The following is a 7471-nucleotide window of genomic DNA, read 5'->3' as shown; positions in this document are numbered from 1 at the left end:
TGTTCTCACTATTTTTTCTTTTTAGGGTCGGCAAGACTTGTTGGTACGTCTTGCATTATCTGGGGAGTCAACTCCATGGTGGAGATGATCGATAATTTTTAAAGTCTATACATGGATGTTTTTTTACGTATAAAAAGTACTGTACTATTTGCATTTTTCACGTGTTTACTTTGGTAAAAAGTGTATTGCCACACAAACTAAAAATCTTTATGTAAGGTTCCATCAATATGACAATATCCTTGCCCAAGCACTATAGAAATGAATGTTTTAGTGGACATGTCGTTTGGTTCAAGCAAGTGCTCGAAGAAACCCTTCATAATCATTCTTGTTGAGAATGTGATGAGCCTTTTTAATGTTCACTTAAAATGCTTAAAAAAGTAAGAAAGTACCACAAACATTATATATATGCCTTTTAAAGATTCCCACTAGCACTTTTTGTGCCTTCATCGTATCTTTTCACTAAACAGGGAAGAGATTGCACGCAAATGAGCACTTCGAAAGTTTGAGGTTGACTCTTTTACTTGTTTCTTTAATATTTTACCTTTTTCCGTGGGTGGGAGAACTGGAGAGGTTCAGTAAATGTCCATCACTTATTAGTTTTATAAAAATAACACTTTTATTTCACGTGGTAGAGTTTTATAAAGTTTATGAATATCTATTAAGCTTTATAGAGTGTTACTCACTCCTATCTCAAATATTGAGTTGTATATTGACAAATTGAATCTATTTCAAAATATTTCTATCTTTATTGAGTCCTACATCATGAAGATTTTCTGGTATCTCACATGGTTTTAGGCACTTTTCACCTCTTGATTTAAATTTTGTGGTTGATTTACACTACTAAAAAATATAGTAAATTTCGACCAAAATTTTCGACCTCACGCAGTCAAAAAAAGTCAATTTTCGACCAAAATTTCTATCTCAAGGCACGGTCGCAAACAACTAAGTTTAATTTTTTTTTCGACCTCACGTGGTCAAAACAAGTTTTCTACCTAAATTACGAAAATAAAGTTTCGACCACGTGAGGTCGAAAAGGTTATTTTTTATTAATATATTAATAAAAAATTTCGACCGCATGCGGTTGAAAATATTATTTTTATATAAATATTATTTAAAGTTTTCGACCTCTTGTGGTCGAAATATGAAAGAATATTAAAAAATAAAATAAAAAAATCAGAATTTCGACCGCATGAGGTCGAAATTTAGCAATATTGCTGCTAGATTTCGACCTCATGTGGTCAAAATTAAAAATGTTGCCCAGTTTTTCGACCTCATTCGGTCGAAATTCTAATTTTTGGGTACAATTTCGACTTCACTAGGTCGAAAATTATCAATATCTGGGTTGATTTTCGACCTCATGCGGTCGAAAATCTGGAAAAAAAATTCCAGCATTTTGCTGCTTTTACAGCAACCCACCTGCCAATCTCATTCATCAACCCAATCAACAATGCAATTCATCAAAGTACTTCTATAATCATAAACTACAACACTCTACAATCAAATTCAACCTCAAATTTCAATTTAAAGTACTTCTAATTCAAATTACAAATACATTGAAACACTTAAACATCATAAACTTAAACAACCATAAACTACGTTCTACAATCAAATTTGACTAATTATTTCAACCTCATGCGGTCGAAATTTGATTTTTTTCATTTTTTTAATTAATTGTTTTATATTTATATAATTTACTTTTGTGTGAAATGATTTTTTTTCATTTATTATTTGTACGAAAAATAATTTGGACCTCATGCGGTCGAAATTATATTTTCTCGTTAAAAAACGACCCAGTGTGGTCGAAATCCTAAAGAAAATTTAAAAAAAAATTAAATTTGGAAATTTCGACCACATAAGGTCGATTTTTTTTCGACCAAAAGTGAGGTAAAAAATACCCGTTTTTCTAGTAGTGTTTGGCTCAACGTCCACTTTTTTAATATGGTATCAAAGTAGATAGATAAGTCCTGATTTCAAATCTCACCGCTATCCATTATCCAACAAAGTTCTATGATGGTCACACATCTCAACAATCTTTTAGAAAAATAAAAAGTTATAATTTCTATATATTTATTATTTTCATTAGTGAAGTGTTACTTAACTGATGAGATGTTAAGGGGTGATAAAAGATAATTTAGACAATACACTTATTATTAAGAGACATATCTTTCTTATGAAGCATACACAAATTTTAAAGGACAGATTACGTAAAGTGGATATTATTAAATGCAATAACTCGCGTGAAAGTTGGAGGGGCGAATTTATTATTCATCGAATTTCAAATTGTACGCCGATAATCTTCGAGAATTTTCTGGTTTAAATAAACGCGTAAGATGTGATCGTTTGTGGAGGTTATTAAATACAATAATGCAACTTTGTTAATGGTTTTCGGACGAAAGGTTTTAGTTAAAGCAAGCTGCCAAGTGATATGTATTACTGCTTAATTAATAGGAGTGTTATTGTTTTTATTGCAAATTGCAATAGAGTATAGTATAATTTGAGTTTGGATCTAGCCAAGAAGAAAAACTTTCTAGGATCCCGCGAATTAGGACATGGACTGATCTTTAGGATCATGTCCTTGGAGATGCCATCCTCAAGATTTAGGATAAGATTTGTCATCTTTTTATTTTCTTTTTTGGGTCCAATCTTACTAAAAGAAGAAAAATAATCATAAACTCAAGCCACAAATTAACTTTGAAACCGTATTGAACTTAACTTCATTTATTCAGTGTATACTTAAGTTATATTTTATTCAAATTATTTTCTATCCTTCTCAGACTCCACTTATGGAATTTCACTAGATATATTGTTGTTGTATTATTCTAATAATTCTCCTATAATTGATATTTGGTAGCTTTCACTATCTAGACTACCGCGCATGCCCAAAGAGGTGTGATAGCACATGAATATTTTGTAATAATAATTTTTTGCCTTTTTCTTGAATATTTTTTGGGCCAAATTTGTAAAAAGCTTGTTTGGAAATCCTTTATTTAGGCTTTTTTTTTTGTGGCTAACCTTATAAAGTTTCAGCCAAGTCTTTATAAATTTGGTTAGCAAAAAAGATGAAATGCACATTTAAATATCTATTGCTTCTAAGTTCTAACGAAGAAATAAAGAGAAATACGCACTTGGAATTTCATCTTCTTTTTTTTTTTGGCTAAAACATTTTATCAGGGATAATTAAAGGAGTACTAAACATAGTTTAAGTATATACCAAATTAATTATGCAAATTTAGGGGTCCTGAGGTATTATGCCTGGACTTAATTAGCAACTTTTCTTTATACCGTGTCCTTACGTTCCCCTGTCCTTTGACTTTAAATGAGGTAATTTTTGGCAAATGGATTACGAAGGTTAAGCTGAATGATTGGTAAGTCACGGAAAGTGAAAACAGAAAAAAATGTGGGGTAAGAGGGGACAATAAGCTGAGGATGCTGGAGGTAGAGTGTCCATTAACTTTGTGTACATCAATAATGGAGCAATTTTAGTGGAGAGAAATGATGGCACACGATACACATTTAGTCATAATAATCTTGTCACCTAAGCCACTATATGAACACTTTCTCAGTTTCTTGGCTATCTTTCATCTCATTACTTCAATGTGCCAACAGAAAAAGAAAAAAAATATAAAAATAGCTTTTTTTTTCTCGGTGTTCGATATTCATATTGAATTTTTGATTATTCTGAATTTGTGTTGTGTAAAACACATTTAAAGGGAAATACTTTCTACCAAAAATTCTTTTCATATCCAAGACACGAACTTAAGACCTCTTATTAAGGGCAAGGGAATCATATCCATTCCACGACAAGTTAACTCACCAATATAATTAGATAAAATGGAAGCTCTTGATCTTTCTACTTTTCTAGGGCATAAAATCATTTTATTTAGGAGCCGTTTGGACAATCATGTTTGGACATTCAATTTAGATTTCTTAAGTTGTAGGTTTTTTATAAACATAAAAATCCCACAAGTTGTGAAAACCATCAAAATTTTCACAATTCTTACAATTCTACCAAATGAGTAAATCATACTTCATAATAAAATTAATACGCAACTAGATGACCTTTCTAAAAAATGCAACATCAATTGATCAAACTTTAGTTCAATAAAAAGGAAAATTTAACATGAATAGTAATGTAACTACTCTTTAATATAATCCTCCTACATGGTACGAACAATCTCTTCACGCCGAGCATGCATTTCCATGTTGGTAAACATGATTGGTAAATACATCTACCAACTTATGGGTCTTTTTTTTACAAAATATAAACGTATGGGTTAAATTTTACATTTATATTTTTTAAAATTATAATTTCAAATTCTAAATCATGCCTTTTTGGATGATTTGAGATTTTATCTCATGAGATGAAATCGCATGTCCAAACTCCTACTTAGTTTGCTTTTAGGAGTGGAACACTTCTAAAGCTCACTCGATGTGACAGTACGTGCTTGTTCTTTTGAGCCTTCTCACAGTAAAGTCTTTAGAATAATATAAATTTAAGTTATATACATAGAGAATGCAACGAAAGTTCGAATAATCACGAGTTATATAGTACTTTATTACTGTATTTTTAGGTTATCTTATTTAAACTATTATAAGAAGTTAATTATTGTTATAATTAAACTTAACTGAACGCGTAAAAAACTTAATTATAATAAAGTAAACCGTCCGTGAGCAGAACTGGAACTCAAAATAATATAGAGAATTTTAGAGTTCCAATTTCTTTTCTCATTTTTGACCTTACTGTGTCTAAGAGCGCAATAATTTCAAATTTATTTGTACGACAGAATAGTACTATAGTATAATTAATCAGGGGAAAAAGAAGAATATGGCATTTTGTTCTTTCTTATTGTAGTTTGCCTCTTCATATAACTGAAATGACGTGTACATTAAGAAATATAGTGCATAACACTCGTCGTGGGATAGTGCGCACAAATCCAAAAATGGTGGAAGCTATTTGTAAAACCTATATAATTGACAAACTTAACGATTATAGCTTTGCCGACAAGAGAAGAGGTTAGAAGAGTCAATGTATAAGACGAGTAATGATTTATTTACAATCTAAATGCATTCTCCAATTTCCTATTTCCTTCCATGTTTGTTTACTATTTTTTCTTCTAATTTGTCTTTATTGGTTATCAACTTCTAATAAAATCTTAGATATAATTATATATTCATACACAAGTTTGTCCCATTATTACCTTATAGCTGCTTCTTATAAACTTTTTCTTTAATAAGTAGTAGTTATATGTCATGTGTAATTTGGCTTTATTGCGTTGGAGAAGTGCACATGGCATATTAATAAATTCATACAAAATCATGTACACAGGACAGTACCTAGAATACATACAAATGGCAATATTAAATAAAACTAATTAATTAATTAACTATGGCCATGCTATATGATCAACAGAACTAGCGTGTCACACGGTAGAGACAAAACATTAATAAATTTTTCAGCAACATGTTCATTGAAAACGTTTTACGTGTAGAAGACACATAGTCAATGAAAATCACTTGCACAGTTCAGCAAATTTGGTCTCTAAAATGGGAATGGATGAAGGAATAAAGTGAGAAGAAAGCCAATGAAAATAGACCACCGGCTTTTTTTAATTATATGAAGCGCGTCTGCTATATATCTCATGCAAAATCTCTGTGGTTCAGTATTAAATAAAATATGAAGGAATATTCAGCTTCTCTACTGCATATTTATATTATTTCTTTTACCGATAATGACACTTATCGGAGGCAAAATTGGAAATTGTTGTATTAAATTTTGGGGTTTGGTAGCATTAAGAGCCGCAAAATTAGGTTGCTTATTTTGATTCAAAGATACCCCTTACTAAAAGCGAAGTGAGTACTTCCATATGAGTACTTTAGGCTAATTAATTACAATTGAGGTGGAAATATATGTTTTTTTTATTTTAAAAAATCATCTTTAAGGGAAAGTAATCCATGAGTACATATAAAGCTATTGGAAAGAGTGTTTACCCCGGATTTGGATAATCAATTGAATTTGTGAGTGGGTATAAGATATGTGGTTAAGTCTCAATCTTCTTGATAAGAGAAAGATATATATATATAGATATGATATGAGGATAGCAATGATAATCGGTGATTTGCTATGTGCTCGTGTGTCTGTTAATGCATAAACGATATTCGATTTAGGAAACGCAAGAAATAAGCACCAAACATAGATCGAATCTGGTATATTGAGAAGGAGATTGTATATATTTTGCTATTACAAATGTTCTTAAAATGAAGAAGCCAACCCCCTTAAAGGAGAGGAATGAGCTCTATTTATAGTGTTGCCTCTGTGGGCCTCATACAATACAAACCATTAAAAAATAAGAGAAAGGACAACTCTGAGTGGGTTAGGTTGGCCGTACTGTCTGACACACGCATGGTTGGTGGTTGACCATGGCAGGACGCTACCGACGCGTGGCTTATGCGCTATGGCTCTTCCGGACTACCGGCCACAATTAAACGGACATACAACCTCGAACAACCGGTCATGGAAGAACCAGACCAAATGACGTCCTTCCTTTACTCCGGTCCAAGCGTTTTTCCGGTTCGGAAGGGGAGCCTTCATGCACGTTCCCGTCCCTTCCTTCTTCGGTCTCACCGGTTTAGCGTATACCCGGTTTTTACCGTATACAGATAGTCCCCGCACTTCCCGAATCGTAGATTTCTCGGAGTGACGGGGAGTGGATGAATCACTAAGCCGGTGACTCCCTTTGTCCGTTGTTATCGCTTCGTTTTTGGCGGGAACAGCTGCCCACGTTCTTCTGCCATCGGCCACGTGTCATACCCGGATGGTCCGCTCTGACAACCGCCGCCCGCACGTCGTTTCAGGTTATTCCTTATTAATTATGGGGATACGTGGCGCTCCCGGATTGGCCGGGGAATCGTAACCGCCACAGTCCCATGCCTATATAAGGCTCTTCCATTTCTTCATTTGAACATTTAGTTCTTCGGTTAATCCTTTCCACTTCAAACGTTCTGCTTCTTTACACATTCAATATCTTTGCTCACAATCATCTGAAAAACTCGATTCTTGTTGATCTGCTGCTTGCACTACGTAAAAAGGATTGATATCGCTACCTCTTCTATTCGTTATTCTCGCCTGTTGTTGCTTCCTCCTGTTGTTTTTGCCATTTTTTTAACCTTTTGACTGTTCCCTTTGCTCTTTTTGCCTTCTTTATCTCCTCTTTCGAATCCATTCAACTTCTTCTTTTTGTTTTTCCAAAATGTCTTAAACCACTTCTCATGACATTCCCTCGGTTTCATCCCCAGGAACCGAGGCTGCATCCCCAGCGAAAGCAAAGAGCACCTTCGAGCCTACGGCCTCGGACATCATCCCGGCCAAAACCAACTTCAACAAAGACTTAGAGGTCGAAAAGCCTTCTTTGGTATCCGACAGGGGGTACGACGTGAGACGATACCCTTCGTCCATTACCGAGGAAAAACTCGA

The sequence above is a fragment of the Lycium barbarum genome, chromosome 4, assembly GCF_019175385.1.
Source record: "Lycium barbarum isolate Lr01 chromosome 4, ASM1917538v2, whole genome shotgun sequence".
Lineage (NCBI taxonomy): Eukaryota > Viridiplantae > Streptophyta > Magnoliopsida > Solanales > Solanaceae > Lycium > Lycium barbarum.
This window is presented reverse-complemented; position numbering follows the sequence as displayed.